General features: G+C 48.6%; 1 long non-coding RNA gene across 2 annotated transcripts; it reads right to left on the bottom strand.

Moving 5' to 3' along the window:
• Window positions 1-3,988: 3,988 nt before the first annotated feature.
• Window positions 3,989-13,202, bottom strand: LOC118498177. 2 transcript variants are annotated; one of them, XR_004900695.1, is made up of 4 exons: window positions 12,971-13,202; window positions 6,051-6,170; window positions 5,683-5,746; window positions 3,989-5,557 (listed from the first exon to the last, which is right to left on the bottom strand). It is a non-coding gene; the product is annotated as an uncharacterized LOC118498177 (long non-coding RNA). The 2 variants fall into 2 exon arrangements; XR_004900694.1 differs by having other exon boundaries at window positions 3,989-5,746.
• Window positions 13,203-17,433: the final 4,231 nt, after the last annotated feature.

Genomic DNA, 17,433 nt, shown 5'->3' with positions numbered 1-17,433 from the left:
TGGGGAAGCCTGCCTGCCGCGGCCTCCACCACGAGCCCCTCAGGAGCTGCGCCTTTGGCCTTCCCGTCCTCTCAGTTGTTCCCGCCAAGAAGCCTGACCGTGTCAGAAGTGACGGAGCCAGTTTTGTCTGGGTGGAAGACTAGCGGCCTTCCTGGGTTCAAACGTGCTTTACATGTCTCTGCATCTGGATTTGCTAGGCACTGTGTTGGTCTCTTTACAGCTATGGTCTGATATAATCCCTGCCCAGGCATCTTGCAAAGTTGGCGCTGATGTGCCCATTTTATTGGATGGGCAAATTTAGGTCAGCTGGTGGCTGACCCGGTAGCAGTACCTGGTTCTGCAGCATTGTTAGGGCCTAGAGCTCCTCCACCTCCCCGCTCAGCCCAGGCTTGTGCACACTGTGAACAGGGAAAATGTGGCAGGTTCCCGCACGCAGCCAGAGGCTATGTAGCCACTTCATTGTAGGCTTTCCTGTTATTTACGGTATCTTAATCATCACCCAGGTGTCTGCAGGACTTGGCACAGATATTTCAGTCAATATGTGCTGAATAATAAAAACAGTAATGGCAACAAGAACAACAAATGCAAACCTCATTGCTTACCAGGCTCCGGGATAAGCAATAGATGTTTAACTCATGAAAGCCTCATAAAAATGCTCTGAGGCGGATGTCTATTTTTATACCTATGTTACATGCGAGGAAATGTAGGGACAAAGGAGTTAATCAACTTATCTAAGGTTATGCTCTGGTGATGGAGTTGGGTCTCAAAACCAGGAAGGGAGCATTTGTCTCCGACAGAAGTCTCTGAAGTGGAGGATTACTAGAAGTATTTCAGTTTATCATTATATTTATTATTTATCTAAAAGGTATGATATTGATTATCTTTAAAATCTCCACTAGTAGTGGAGATATGTTTTGACCTTGGCTCCTACGGTTCTGGTACCAGTTAGGATGTGTGATGGTTCTCCCCCCACACCACATAATTCTTCAACGCCTGGGTGCCCTACAAGTCAATCCACTTCTAACACTGTCTACCTGGAGACAGCGTAAGATCCCGCAGATACAAGGTTCACTCCGTCCTACCAGACCACACCCCTCCTCACCCTCACAAGCTAGTCCAGGTTATACCTGGGCTCTGGCCCACTGGTTCTAACCACCCCCTCCTTGGGTTTGATTAATTCGCTAGAGCAGCTCACAGAACTCAGAGAAATAGCTCACTTACTGGATTATGCTTTATTATAAGAACATATGACTCAGGAACAGCAAGATGGAAGAGAGGCACATGGCAAGGTCTGGGGAGAGGGTGCAGAGCCTCCCTGTGCTCCCCCCGCATGCTGCTCCCCCAAAAACGCATGTGTTCACCAACCTGGAAGCGCTCAGAACCCTTTCTGAGTCCTTTCGGGTTCTCATGGAGACCTTATTACGTAGGCACGACTAATGACATCATTGGCCGCTGGTATTGAAATCCATACTCAGCTCCTACCCCCTCCCCAGATGCTGGCGATGGAGTAGGAGCCGGACCCTCTAATCACGTGGTTGGTTTAACCGGCAACCAGCCCTCATCCTTCTGAGGTTTTCAAAAGTCACCTCATTAACATAATAAGTGTTGCCCACTTCAGGCTGCTGTGCAAACTGTTTGAAAGTTTCTCTGATCTCCTGCTAAAAGGAACGCTCTTCTCTTTTTAACTCCCATGAGAGTTGACCTGTGCTTCTTCTTGGCACATATTTCACCTTCCATTGGGGCTATTGATGTGTCAGGCTGATTTAGCTAACCCTGAAGTCTGTGCATCACCCACATTTGTATTCCTTCGACTTCCTGTCACAATGCCTGGCTCATGGTGGGAAGCCAAGTAATGAATAAATATTCCCAAGATGTCTGGAGATCTCCTTCTGCCAAAGGGGTGTTTAAAGTTGACGGCATTTCTTAGCGGAGGTAGTTGAGCTACAGTGTTTCTCTCTCTCCAGCTGCTGGCTTATGTGGTACTAAGTCCCCAGCTGGGGACAGCTGTGCCGTTTGGTACCAGCTGAGCATCCAGCCACGTCCATAGAATGAGAACGCCTGGCCAGGGGTGAGGCTCGTCTTCCTGACTACTAACTTCGCCTTAAGTCATTTAACCCTGGGAAGTCGACCCATATTTCTCAGGCTTCTGGGTGGGCTTTTGGGCATTAGTACCACTTGTTAGCTACAGTCTGCAGAAGTGCTTTGGTCTCGTTGTCTTTGTTCCCTCAGTAAGGGGAGTCCCTGATCTCTAGGCGCTTGGATTTTCTGGATTCTCTGCAGACAGTGGTTGGTGTCGTGATGAGTACAGTAGGAACTCCCATTAGAGCAAAGAATTATTACTTGTCTATTTAAACTCTGCCCTTTTCTGAAAGACTCTTAGGAAGGTTACAGAAGGCATGTAATACAAATGTGTTTTTAAAGTGAGAACATTTTTTGGAGAGGGAAAATGTGCAGAGCAACCTACAATGACTAGTACAGGCGATTATCGATCTAGAACGTGAAGTCCATGCGATCTTGTGGGTTTGCTGCAGGCGTGCTGCAAATCTGGCTCTGATTTTCCTAGAAACCTGAAAAAAAAGACAAGGGCAAGATAATCAATGACAGAAATCACACATCTGTAAGATAAGAGCAAACCTGTTGCGTAAGAGGAACATCTCTCCAGGAAGATGCCCTGAGAACTTTCATTCTGCTCGTTCTGTGGAATATCAGGCATGATGTAGCCAGCAATGTCCTTAAGAATGCTGAGCCACAGTAGCAGAGACTGGGCCTGGTATGAATCTGACAGAAGGCAGAATCTCCACATTACAGGGATGTGCTGTAGAGACCAGCTGTTTCCTCCTGCTGCTCACAACTCCAGCCCAACAAACATTTCTGGAGCTACTGTTCAGTGGCAGCCAGGGGTAAAGGTTTCAAGGAGCCAGATAACAGCAGAATGTCCCGACACCTAGCAAGGCTGTGGTCCTTGCTCAAAGACGAGAGAAGCTGAGTCAAAAGCTTGGGGTTGACAGGGGTTGTTATTCTTTGAAGCATATTCAGAAGTCTCCAAGTGGTAGGAACTAGCATAAAATCAGGAAAGGAAATTACAGCATGAATTACTTTCCCAGAGAGGAACTGATAGCTCTCTTTAATGATTAAGAGTGGAGACCACCATGTAAAGAACAAAAAAATTAGTAGCGTTATGTGATACTTAGTATGTGCTAGCACCTGTACAAAAGGTGGGTTGTGCAATCTTAAGAAACGCGTAGCTCTACAGCCACGAGTGAGTGACAGGAGATAGGTTGGGGCTTAGTACAGGGAGATTTTTAAAAATAATTGAAGCCGCAGAAGGGCTGGTTTAGAAGGAGGGGCTGTCTGGGTAAAGGCTGGTCAGCCACGTGTCAGGAAATCGTGCATCAGTGAAAACAGTCAGCCTGCATACCATTTAAAGTCCTTTTCGAGTATGATGTTCAGTGAGTCTATGGAAAGTATGATGCTCCTACCCAGCCATCGAAGAGACATTGGTTACCGTCTATATTTTCTCTTCTGTAGTTGGATAGGCTTGTGCTAACCCAGACACACTTCCTGAATCTGAGTTCTGGGGCCTGAGGGACTCAGTGTCACGAAACCAAGAGCTGGGGACCAGAGGACAGGACAGAAACAACTGGTGTATGTGTGGATAGAACCTATAGCTAGCAAGGGTGAACAGAATAAGGCCGTCTCTTTATGTAGCAATAACGTCATTACTTCGCCAACACTTACTGTGCCTCTGTGTCCTACAGAAACTGGGTGATGGTGGACAAAGAATGGGATGTGTATCAATCAGTGTTGGAAAGCTCAGTCTAGCAGGGGCAGTGGAGAAACTCGGCCAAAGCCATCGGGGCCATACAGCTGGGTCTGGGGTGAGGCTTTGACTTGACATATAGCCTTTCCGTGGATACTCGCATGACGCTCCACTTTCAAGAACCCCATTCATGTTAGCAAAAGCCATTTTCCCTTTTCAAGGAGAAGGAGGGGCCAGGAAGCACAGGGCCCCTGGCCTGGCCTTTGTGGCTGGAGCAGAGTGAAGGAGGGAGAGCGGTAGAAATGAGGCCAGAGAGACGGCTGGGTCAGATCACAGGGACCTTGCAAGACTCTCATTCTGAGTGAGATCAGCCGCCACTGGAGGGGTCGTGCAGAGCAGAACTACCTAGACTGTATTTATTACTGAAGGATGCCTCTTGTGGTGGCTGCGACCACTGCTGTGTGTACACGCTGTAAGGAAGTAAGGGTAGGAGCCGGGAGTGTGGGTAGTAATGACTTGGGGTGATTCTCACGAGACTCGGGAGAGGTTAGGGTGGCGCTCATGAAGGCAGCGCATACAGGACTGGGGCATGCACACGACCGGCGTTGGCTTCGAGGAAACTGGCCCGGCCGTAGGGATGGGAGGGAGAAAGGCACTCCAGCTGGGAGCCCAGAGACAGTGTTTCTTGAAGGTGGGCCGTAACGCGCCTACATGTCAATCACTAGCGAAAGTTGTTAAAATACAGATTCCTGGGTTTCTGACCAGATCTACAGACTTAGAATCTTGCAGAAGCCCTTGTGATGTCCTTACGAAGTTTTTCTTTGGAATGAAAAGTTTGGGAATCACAAAGAATGGAAGTCCTTAAAACCAAAATCCACAGAGTACCCACTGATGTAAACTTCAAGTCCAAAGAGAACGGAGAGGGGAGCATCAGAATTTTTCCCCTTCTAAAATAATATTATTTATTGGTAATGCTAGAATCTACCATTTTGGTTCATACATTAAGAGCTAGATACAGTGCTAAATGGCTTACCTATGTGTCGGGGAAATTATGTCTAGGAAAAGGTTTTGGTAGTCACAAGCCCAGCCCCACTCTTATCCCTCTCAAGACGAGTGGGCCCTAAGGGGAGTCCTCAGCTTGCCGCATGGGGCCATGGGCAGGGAGTTGCCGATTAGATGCTGAGAAGGCGGGCGGCACTCTGTGTAAGGACAGGATGGAGAGAGACCCTGGGGTGGTCCAGGGCTGCGCTGGAGCCTCAGCTGAGAGCAGGAGGCAGGGAGACAGGGCCCTAAGGGGGACTGGAGAAGGAGGAAAGAAGAAGCCGCAAGGGCCCAGAGGGGACTCTTGGGAATTGGCTGAGATGTTTAAATAGGATTTCGTGAAGCTTTGTCAAATAGTCTGTGCTGTAAACCCTCTTCCCCACCACCTCCCCCGGTATGTTTTTACCATTGTTACCTATTGGATCTGTTTTGGGGATGCAGTGATGTGCCAGGCTCTGCTGTGAGGGGGCGCAGGCCCAGAACAGGCTGCCTAGTGACCTCTGGGTCGCATCCCCAGCAACTATGTGAGCTCACAGCTACGCCGCAGGGATCTCCAGCCTTGCCACCCAAGACTGTCCTGCTCCCCTCCACACTCTCTCCCACACGAGTCCCTCGTGGCTTTTACACAATCTGTGTGGCGATTTGATGTCTTGGTGTTTTCCAGGCAGAGAATCTGGAATTAGAGTGACCTTTTGCCCACAGCAGCTGCTGATTTATCACAGGATCTGTTAGAGTCTCGTCCAGATGTTGATGTTCCTGACATGAAACCATTTAATTGGAAATTGGCTCAGCTGGAAAATTAGGTTAAGAGTTTTTATAGTTGCCGTACAAGGCAGAAATTTTACCCTTTTTTATAAACCCAAGGCGCTAGTGGTACTTACCAACCACAATTCAAAGACGTTTCAGTTCTGGATGGGGTCGTGTTACACTGTACCTGGAGAAAAGCTAAAAGGTGGGAGGGAAATCCAGTTGTCCTTACCTGGGGAGTCACCAAAGGACGGCTGCCAGGAGTTGTAAAGAGACTGCAGATGTGTGGGGGCCTCGGCCGAGCTCAGGTAAGGAAAGGGGGCACCCCCCGGCACGCAGAGGGAGCACATGGGTCCATCTGCCGCTCGGCCCCGCCCCGAGTGCCAGGACCACCGCTGCTGGCGACCGCCTGCCGGGTCACACTTTCCACCAGGAGGTGGTCTGGGCCCCCGTCAGAGTCCCTGACCTGCTTCGTGCTATGTAAAAGTTTCAGAGCCCTCACCTTGCCCTGGAGCCCCGCCAGGAGAAGCTGGGTGGCAGTGGCGGCTGCCGTGAGGAGCAGTTAACTGCGCTGGATGGAGACATTCCTCACGTGTCTGTTCGCTGTCAGAGAGCCAGGCCTCTAAGGGGAAACAGAGGCCCCGGTGGAAGCCAGCAGGGGCTCAGGGGTGGAGGGCCTCAAGGAGTCACAGCCCCCCTGTGCCTGGTGCTTTAAGAGAAACACAAACAAGCCGAGACACACTCGGGGAGGAGCCTCAGACCTCCTGAGAGGAGGGCCAGCAGTGGCTGCAGAAGAGGAGTCCTGGCTGAGACTCAGGACAGGTGGGGGGTGAAGGGCAAAGGATGTGATCAATTATTTCAAATAGCAGTGATATAAAAAGACAGCCTGACTTGTTCTGTGGGCCAAAGGGGAAGTCGGGGTTCAGCAAACGGAAGCCACAGAGAGGTAGATTCTTAGGAAGTTTTAAAATAATAATAATAAGGCCATTCCCTGTCTCTAGAACTGCCTGGATAGCTCCTCAAACCAATGTGCTGGTCGGGAGCCGCTTTAAGCACTGCGAGGGGGGTGTTTTTTTAAATACCTTTAAACCCCTCAAATCTACAATCTTAGACTCAGGTCTAGTCTTAAAATGTTGTCTACTGTTATGTGAAACTGCCTATGTCTCCCTCCAGTCATTTGATGAATTAACGGTAATAAAACTCTTCACTGGAATATTGAGAGAATGCAAAAGGCGCTACGCATTCAAAGTTTCAAATCTTCCAGAATGATAATTAATGTTTAAATGCAAAATATGTGTTTTTCATTTGATTGTGTTAAGGGGAGAGTTAGGCAAATCCTGTAAACAAAGAACTGGATACTATGGCTATTTTGAAATATTTGCCACAATTCTACAGCCAATGAAAAGTCAAGTTCCTGGGTTTTTCTCCCTTCATTTTTTTGCATCTGGATTGATTTCTGCTGGGATAGAGGCCCACTCTCGAACCCACAGTTCTTCACGGTAACAAGCCCATAGCATGCACCCGGACAAGTGACTTCCCCCACCTTGGTCACCCCAGCTAGTGAGTCGGAGGTTCTCATCACACAGGGGCTGACTCCCAGGAACTGCCTCTCTTCACGCCTCACGCAGAGTCGAGCCCCATCTTCCCCCGCTACAGCACTGCGATGAGCAGGTCGACGGTAGGGGACTCGCTCATCATCCAGAAGTACTGTCCTCACTTGCCAAACAGCTGCATTTGGTGGAGGCAGGTCTGAGTAGTTCAGCTGGATTTTTTTGCTTTTTCATTTGGATGTTTGGGTATCATGCAGACCCAGACTCAGTCAATACTTGGAGAGAAAACTTGGCACAAAAAATTCAGAATGACTTAATGCTAGGATAACTGTCTAAAAAGAGTAAAGATTCTTGATCTATGATCATTGTGATTGAGAAGCACTGGAATTTTTTTTTAAATAAGGCAGTGAATAATGACCAGGCAACAGAAAATACTGCACCAGACTCTGATCTCTCGCACAAATCAGGCAACAGATTGGTACCATAAAAATGGTTCAAAGGAAGACGAATTATAAATAAGTTTGGTGGATATTTGGAAATCATGAATGCACAAAGATTAGCAGAAAACAATCAGCTTATATTTTTGAAGGCTAATGAAAAATGAAGAGGAATCCAGGAATTTGGCTAAAAATAAGTACTATTAGACCAAGCTGGGAACGGAGGAAAGGGATTTTGAACAATATTATTCATTAGAGCATGGCGCTTTGACTGCTGGGAATGGATAAGCTCCACCCCCGCCCCGCCCCGCCCAGGCCTGGAGGAGGCTCCTGAAAAGGAAGAGGGTGGCGGGGCACTGTGAATGCATCTCGCGGTGAGTGAGACTCTTAGGGCCTGAGATTTTAATTGGCACCACAGTTGTGCAGCTCTACTCAGAGCAAGGAAATTGAACATTAATTTATTCTTCATTCTTCCCATCTTGTCCCCCCTACCCTACCTCCTTAGGGTGGTTCTCAGTGTACCCTCTCACTCCTTGTCTGGAAGATGGGAACCTTTGTACTGATTTCTTCCAGAATCTGCCCTACCATCTGCACACACTCTGGGCTCATTTCTTCATGTGCAAACTGGGGGTGTTGAATAATATTACGCTGATGATAGCATGCAACTATAAGATGTTAAAACTCAGAAGAACTAAGCAATACTTATCTGAAGAAGCCACATTTGAATTTTTAAGTGAATTTGCAGAGTGAGGTTTCTGACTAGAAGACAAGGGCAGCCTGGGATCCGGGTGCCATCGTTAGGACCAGGCATCGGGCTGGGGAGTAATAGGCAATGAGATATGAGCAGAGTATTGGGCCCAGTGTTCTTTAAGAAAGATGAATGGAGCATGCAGATGGCACCACGCAAGGAGAGGCAGACCCCAGTGTGGGCAGGCAGTGCACACATGAATGACATTAAGAGATTATAGAAATATGGGTGGAAAATAATGAGATGGGATTCAACTTTGAAAAATGCAAAGTAATGCATTTGGGAGCAAGTAACCAGAAACACATGAGTTTGCAGTGTTTTGTGGCGAGAGAATTAGCTGGAGACAGAGTCACCGCGCCAGTGCGCGGAAGACGGATGTGCTCTGCACCCCGAGGAGGGGCCGCACTTGGAATTCTGCATCTGAACCTCTCCCTTTGAAAGCAGGGGATGGGAAAGACAAATGAAGAAGAGGTCAGGGAAGTGCCAACCTAATAATTAGGTAGTTGAATGTGGTTGATGTAAGGTGAAGATTTTACAATTTCATAGAGTGGGTTGGCCAGTATTCGGCTGTGGTACAAACATAGAACATTGTGAGTCCCAATTTCTAAACTGTTGTGGAGTCAAAGAAATAAGGGAGAGGGTCTTAGAAACCTACTTCATCCCTCCCTCCATTTTTTCAAATGAACCAAGACTCACACAGTTCAAAAAAGGGTGCAGTTGATTAAAGTGATGTCCCAGGCAATAGAAGTAAACATGAAACCTCAGAGCCTCCTGGTTATTCAGCCCTTAGCCAAGTAATCTCTGGCGTGGCATCACTTTTGATGTCTTCTTGTCCTTGAGCAACCGTCTGTCTTTGCTGTGGCACCTTCCCCTCAGGCCCCTCCCCCCCGTCTTTCTCTCTCTAAGTGTCTGTCCCCCTCCCCCATTTCTCCACCTATAACATGCACCCCTTCTTCGTCTCCCAGGGGAGGTCTGGGAGAAAGTCACCTTCGCCTGCGGAAACTCCTTCGATCAGAATTCATTTGCCCTCCTGTCTGTTCCCTTGGGCCTTTTCATTTTCAAGTTCACGAAGGCAATGATGGCACTGTATTGCAAGCCCATACCCCTGCCTCTGGTGGGAGGGCTGTGTCTCAGGAATCTCTGCGTCCCCATTGTTTATCACAAGGCCTGGCAGAAACAGAGAACTTTTTGTTGAGTGTTAAATGAGTGAAATGTTCTGTTTGCTCTCTGTCACCCACTTCCTAAACTTCTGTACATCTCCAGGCAGAGGGGTTTGGGGAAGTGATGCCGGTGGTGTCTTTATACTGTCCGTGCTGGGGTTGAAGGGCGACTTCACTTGCCCCCTGAGACACTGGATGCTTTATCAGAGCAGAAGTTCTTTGCAGAAGCCGAGCTACCCAGCCCCTGCAAATGGAGGCACTCCCACAGCAGCACGCCCGACTGGCCTGGCCCGTCATTCCGCTTCCCCTCACACGTGCTCGGTGCAGCACTGCGGGTCACAGCCTATTTCCCCACCAGAGGAGCATCCCTGGTGAGATAAGTGGGGGCGGCCAGTTCAGTGACAGTAACTTGTATTCTTTTACTGTCCTTTGTATCATGAGTCTCCAGGTCACAATCAACAATTTGATTTCAAAGCTCCTTTCTCATGTGACACCTTCAGGGAGCCAAGTGTTATGGAAAGCACCCTGAGATACGCTGAGCTTCCTGGCACGTGATTGTGCCCCAGCTTCTTGTAGTGATAGAAACAGAGGCTGCTTACTGTGAGTCAGACACTGTTGCAGCGTGTTGTGTGCGTGAACTCATTTAATGCTCACAACTGCGTTAGACACAGTTATTATCCCCACTCTGCAGGTGAGCAAATTGAGGTATAGAGAGCTAAGAAATCTGCCTGTGATCAGACAGCTCATAAGTGGCAGCAGCAGAATTCAGGCCCGAGCCTTCTGACTCCAGCGCTCTGTGTCTCCAGCTAAGATCACGCTCCCAGTAGCTGTCATCCACGTTGACCTCTGGGTGCGACTGAATGAGTCCCTGCCCTTCCAGAGTGCAGACCCTTGAACAGCTAACGCCCTCTGAGGCCTCTCTTCTCTGAATCTTCCAATTTTTCAACTATTCTTCAAAGGACAAGGTCTAAGATTCTTTTACCTCCTTGACCATTGGCCTCTGTGCCACCTTTGTGACTTTATGTCATGGATAAGTTCAGGTCGCAGAAGTTATCCAGCTACCCTGATGTGGTTCGACACCACTGAGAAGTGCAAACTCTCACCTCCCTCTGGAAACACATCAGATTTCTGTGTTTGTCTGAGGTATCCAACCTGAACTGTTGGCCCGTGTTTAACTAATGATGATGGTAACGATAACTCAAATCCAAGCTCTACAGAGCTTGGGTTTGAAGACTATTTCATGAGATCGTGTTATAAGTGACAAGAACAATGAATAAGCAAAGACTGCCCTCAGCTGAAACTGTCCCCACTTTGGCAAATCTGCAAGCACAGTGTGGGCCTCACCCATTTCCTATGTCCCGTGTTCACTTTTAGGACCCTTGGCTGCCCCGCCTGGCAGCCGCAGCCAGCTCCCAAGGAGGGATCGTGGGGTGACACCAGCCACAGGCTAGGAAGCGAGCTTTAGCCAGAGGAGCTCTGTTGTGGTGTTCTTATTAGAAGCAGGACTGGAGAGAAGACGAGAGAAGGGAAGAAGACATGTGCACAGCGACATGGACGCTTGGAAACCTAGCTCTCTCGTTCCGTTAGAACCACTCAGCTGAGAGGAGCAGCCCGTCACCTGGACAGAGCAGTCAGGCCTCCACCTGAATGGGAATTTCCTCACTTGACAGATGGGGATTGAGTGTCTGTTCGCTGACATTTTTCCTCTAATTACTAATTATACCAGAGAAAGGGGCTTTATGGCTGGAGTCCTGGAAATGTGAAATGTGATCAGCAGAGATTTGCAGTAAAGATTGAAGATTGATGTGTGACGTCAGACAGCTGGCAAAGGGGCCCATTGAGCCAGGAGGCCAGCAGCTGCTCACGGTGGATTTGAGAGGGCTGGGGGAGGACCCAGGAAGGTGGGGGATCAGCAGAGGATCTGGGAGAAGAGAGGGAAGATGAACCATGTTAACAATTTTGCTTCCCCTCCTCCTCTTTCTTTCATTTCAGATAAGAACACATTAAGCCTCTGAGATTGAGGCTGCAGCCGACAGGTGGCGAGGCCTCTCTCCCCGCACAGAAGGCAGCTGCTGGAAGTGGGGACGGGTGCCAGAAAGAAGGAGCTTCAGGTGGGAATCTGTGCCGAGCAATTAGCCTTCACCCCGAAACACACCCCACTCCACTCCCACCACTCACAAAGGAAACCGCAGCCCTGAGGGTCACGCACCCAGAACATTCCCTGGGGCCATGATGCTAAAAGGGTGGTCAGGGACCAGCTGCGGCATTATCCCCTGCCCTTCCGGCTAATGGTGCGGATTCCTGGACCTCACCCCAGGCCCCCACTCTCTGTCCGTAGGGCAGTCCACCTCAACCGTCACTTCTTGGCACATCATCCCGTCTATTTTCTTCTTCACACATAAACCTCTATCTTTCTTATGTATATCTTTTTGTTTTTTATTCTTGTTTATTCTATTACAGTTGTTCTGATTTTCCCCCTCTGCCCTCCTCCACCCAGACCTCCCCACTTTATCTATTTTTTCTCTGCCTTACCCATGCTAGTGTATGTTCCAAAGTAGCAGGGACCCACTGCTGGGAACAGTATCTCACACATAGAAGGGGCTCAATAAGTATTTGTTGGGTGAACGAGTAGGTGAGTTGGAGCGAGAGAAGAGAAGGGAAGGAGATTCAGAATGCCGCGCTGGTGAATGACGAAGCCGGGCTGAGCCTCACTCCTGTGCTCTAGGATCCACAGGCAGTATGAGTCAGGGCGCAGCCAGCCGAGAGGGAGGTCGATCCCCACTGGGGGTAAGACAACAACAGTGAAAGACGGAGAATGTTCTACAAGCAATGAGCCCTCACTGCACTCACACGCGGCAGTCTCAGGCAGGGGAGCACCTCGCCACGGCCACACCCGTAGACCCCGCCATCACCCAGGCAGAGAGTAATGCCCATGCCTGTGTACCTTTTAATTCAGAAAAGCCTTTAATGCACACCTGTCCTTAAACTGACCGTAAGACATCAGTACAAGGCCAGCATTCTCGCCCCTGACTTGAAGGGCACAGAAAGTAAAGTCCTAAAAGTAATGACAACAAGCTGCAGGTCACAAAACAGTCAGGAAGGGCAGGAAACGGCCCTTCTGCCTCATAAGCCAACAGGATCTTCCAACGCGACCACTTTCTACATATTCTCTGATGCTTCTCTCAACACCATGGTGCTTTTCAAGTGGGCAAGGAGGGGAAATGTTAGCATTACATTATTTTGAGTTATGCACATTTTCATATTTTATTAATCTACCTGTGACTGTATTTTCTGCTTTTATACAAAAAATGGTTCATACTGACCGCTGTTGATGAGGATCACAAGAGCACTCACAAATGCTGCGTATTAAAGGGAACGCTTTCTTCCGTGAGCATTCTTATATGAGCATTTCTTTCTTAAGCATTTTCTAAGAGAATGCTTTCTTAGAACTGTGTTCTCTTAAATCAGTCTTTAAAGTCCCCACTACCATTTCATAAAGGTGGTCTCCGGTTTGAGATCTCACACACCTTGAGAGTTAGGGAGTTGTAGGATGCAAGATCCCACTGAAGAGTCGTGTAATCTACGTTCTCCCTCCTTACCACGTCCCAGACAAGGAAGGGGAGGCCCAGGGTCTCACAGAGTCTGGGACACAGTGGGGCCAGCATTCCATGTCTTGTTGCAAGACCTCCTGGGAACCCCAGTGCTCCTCATACGTGTGAGTGCCGTGGCAGGGCCTCGCTGGCATCATGTGATCTCTGTCCTTCCTACCACGGACTGATTAGACACTATAACCCGGAGGCTTTGGACTGCCTTCGAAATGTCTGCACTTCGCCACTTTACCTGTGTGCCCTCGATGCTCAGGGCAGCTGTGTCCACACAGGGGCCACAAGTGCCGTGGCAGGCATGGGTTCGTGAGGAGGAGAAGGGAACCCTCCCTGGGAAGTGTTTAGAGCTACCCGAGCAACTGAGGAAGAGAGGCCTCCCACTGTAATGGTGGGAGAAGGGGGTCCCCAGCCTTGCTCTGGGGGGATGCCCTCTCCTTCGGCACTGCCCGGCTGTCTCCCACCACAGCTCTGAGAGCCATCGCCTCCACCAGCTGCAGCATCAGCATGAGCCAGGAGAGGAGAAGAGCGGCTGTGAGTGGGTCTCCTGCCCCTGTTTGCCAGGGGAAGGAAGATTAACAAGCATTCCCTGGCACAGAGCAGAAGAGCCACCCGAAGTCCTAAAACAAATGTGGCATCATTTTTCTGGTGGGGCTTGAGAGCTTTGGAATTCATGGAGGGGCTGGGCTCCCAGGTCTACTGGTTTCTGTATCTGCTCTCAATATACTTCTGAGGATCAAAGATTATAGGCCAACCATGGATGTCTTTCCCCCTTCCACGCAGGGCACCCCTCATTCCTCAGCATTAGCTCATCGGTAAGTACCGCCAGGATGCCCTGCCAGGCTCCCCTGTGTCATCTCCCGGTGGCAGTGAGTGTCCTTCCTTGTGCTCCTGTTGCACCCTGCACACCCCTTAGTGACAGTCCCATCCTGGGGGGTTCTGATCATTCACTTTAAAAGTCTGTTCCTTCAGTAGGCTGTGCTCCTTTCCAGAGCCAGGGGCCGGAGTGTTTTTTTCTTTTCTTAATGTTTGCAGATCCTTCCCCTCCCCGTTCATCTACCATCTACCCCACCGCAAGTCCGGTTTGAAAGACTGGCACATCAAAGACCCTGAAAGAACAGAGAAGAGAAAACAAAAGGGACAGTTAAGGGCATTACCCAAAGTCGCTCTGCAATTTTGCATCAGAGTGCTGACACTCAGCGCGCAATGCTCAGCTCTAAACGAGGCTGTCATCGTGCGCATTTCATTGTCCACAAAGAGTGACACGTAGTTTTCAGAGTGATTTTACTATGAAAGAAATGAAGAACATACAGCCCAGGCCATATAATTCTTAAGTATGATTAGACGATGGCTTACGGGCTCCATCTATGCTTTAAATCAGGATCATTTTCAGGTCTAATGGAAATTACACGGTGGCTTTGGCTTCACAGGGCAGGAACTTGGAGCTAATCAGCCTCGGGAATGCCACCATCTGAGATGCCAAGGCAGAAACAAAAGAATGCAATCGATTAAGAGTCTCCCTTCAAGAACGTTCCAAGGCTGGGAGGCTGCTGAGAGGAGATGGGGCTGGAATCCTAGCCACAGGCTTAATTGCTTTGGAAGAGGCCACAGCTGTTGCTGCTGGAAGAACCGGGTAAGATCCTGTTTTCTTACTTTTAACTTTCTGCTGACCTTGTTTCCAAGCTGCCGGGTACCCATGCCTGTCCCGAATGGCTTTGCTGTTAGTGTCCCGTGTCTTATTTTTGCTTCTCATTGTATCTCCGGCACTTAAGGTAGTGTCTAAACTATGGCATGTGCTCAACAAATATCTGTTTGGTAAATTAACGACTGAAGCCACCAAAGCAGAGCTTCAACAGGAAATGACAGCTCTCCGTCACGCAAGAGAGATGCCCCCTCACTTTTTCAACCACGATTTCCCTCGGCCGTTTCACTAGAATGTAGGAACATGAAGAAAAGGGAAATGGTGTGGAAAACATTTTAATTTTGTCCGCCCTATGATTCTATTTCATGACCAAATCAACTTTGGTGGGTGGGGCTGTTTTGTTTTGTGTGTGCTACTAGAATGACAACCAATTTCTGAATAATTAATGACTTGCCACGCACCTGCCACCTCCTCCGGCCTTCGGAATAGCTGAAGTGACCTGAGGCCTAGCGGAGGAGTGGCACCAGTGGACTTTGCCAGAAGTTGGGCCCCTGGGGTAAGAACCAGAGACTTATTGGCTTAAGTGGTGTTAAGCAGCGCCTAAGAGCGGAAAATGAAAGGAAATCAAATCCCCCCAGAGAATCAAGTGTAGCTAGGCCTCGTCCTGGAATAAAGAGGCCAAACAGGCCTGGGTGGCAGTGGCTTAATCCTCAAACCTGTTCTTCACTGCGATTTCACTTCAGTTTCCAAACATGCATTTCTACCTTCTAGCTGTAACTTTAGACCCAAGCGTGTTTTAAGACTTGAAGCAATCTAGATCTGTTCACTTATTTTTTTATCTTAGAGAGTAAGTGGGCATTCTGTGTGAATTTCATAAATATTAGCAGTGGAAATGCCCAGCAAGTTAATCCCCTGACTAACCACCATCTGTCCTTCGTATGTCTCCCAAATTAGAGTTTCTTCTAGTATCCCCTTATTTTTCAGAATCAAAACCTTAGGTCTGCACGTACATATATTTTTAACACTTTACTTACTACAGCCAAGGGGTTACTCTATTCCTAGGAATATGTTTAGGTTCTTTCCATATTCTACATGTTGCTTTTCCTTTGTTTGTGAGCCTTGGATCGTTAGACATTTACAGTATGTCGAGACTCATTGGCCACACAGTGTACCAGTTGATGTATCTAATTAGGTGTGATTTGCCTTTTTGCTAAGGATATGCAAACCAGAATACTAGAGAGTTCAACATTCAAAAAGCATGACATCTGCATGGGTTTCTGCAAAATGTCTCTCCTGCTCTTCCTACCCTTCCTCTACACTTGCAGCAATAACTTAGAGTCTATTTTGTCCAATCTGCCCCAGGTTATTTACTAAAATGTGGGCGTGATATTTCAGGTGTAAAACCACCATTCATAACCCGGAGCGAAGACACAGCTCTCGGTGGGTGTCTACCAGGTGTGCTGAGAAACGCGTCGGCTCAGGGCCTAGGGCCGGTGTCTGTCGACTCTAGAGAGGAGGCGAGCGCTGGTTCTGCAGAACAGTCCGGGGAAGGGAGGTTGAAACCGATTGAAGTAAATTACTCCTAAAGCCTTGATTCTCCTCTCCTTTGAAGGTGGGAATAAATTTGGCTTCCTGCATCCAGGTGGTCCTCAGATGTTCTAAATTAAAACATAGCGAGAATGGGTTTTTCATAACTCTGCCCTGACCGATCTCCTGGGGTCTCAGCCCCTGCGCCGCGTTTCCGCGCGGTCCACCCAGTGGAACTACGGAGCCAAGCAGGCACCGTGGAAGCACCATTTCTTCCCCCCTGTTGGAAATAGGCCAAGATTGTGAATGTTAATCACCCAATTCTTGTAAAAGGTACCTCGGGGCCTTTAATAAGCACGGATGGCCGGAGTCTCAGTTTTACACTTCATCTGTGGGACTTTGTCGGGGGGAGGCGGCAGCGCTAACCGAGTGTTTACACAATGCCCCGAACTGGCAGTAGGGAGTCAGAGCCTGCAGTTGTTGATCTCGGAGACTTGCAGCTCGATGAAAGATGGGCTTTGAGCACGGGTTTTCCGTGGCTTTTGAGGTCAAGTCTAAAAATCAAAGATTTCAACTAGCAAATCCCTGTCTTTAAATATCTTCCCTGCCATCTCCACGGTCTTTATCCTTGTAGGGCTGCTGCCTAGGACCGGGGGTTCCCGGCTGAGCTCCCGTCCCAGAAGCACCGGCTTCCTGTCCTTCCACTTTCTGCCTGCCTGGAACATACCAACGGCAACGCAGGCTTGGGACTGCATCTCTCTAACTTATGGTAGTGTAGGTGGGGAAATTATAGGGGTACAGCCTCTACAGATAAACAGAATAAGTATGGATTTTAGCTTTGTTCTGCTCACTTGTGTATCTCAAACAAGTAGGCGAAGCTGGCAGAACTTAGTTTTTGTCATCTATAAAATGCATCTGAAGTAGGCAATCATATAATTATTACAAGGATCAATCGACAAAAACTTAGCGATGGGCTTTGTAAACTATAAAGTATTGTATGAATGCAAGCTATTGTTATTAAAGCCATGTATTGTTGTTGTTTATTATGCAGAGGACCTCTAGAAATAGAAGGGTTTATTTTTAAAGGAGGTACCCCTTTTCTCCCATGTCTGTTGTTGTTCTGTCCAAGGAAAGAACTGGGGCGCTGTCGTCCCCGCAGTGATCAGAGGAACCAAGGGAACCTCTTTCCTCACTCCAGTGGAGCGCCTAGGGGAAGAAG

Source organism: Phyllostomus discolor, chromosome 14, assembly GCF_004126475.2.
Source record: "Phyllostomus discolor isolate MPI-MPIP mPhyDis1 chromosome 14, mPhyDis1.pri.v3, whole genome shotgun sequence".
In the NCBI taxonomy this organism is placed as follows: Eukaryota; Metazoa; Chordata; class Mammalia; order Chiroptera; family Phyllostomidae; genus Phyllostomus; species Phyllostomus discolor.
The sequence above is the reverse complement of the archived record's forward strand: the minus strand, read 5'-3'. Positions and strand labels throughout refer to the sequence as shown.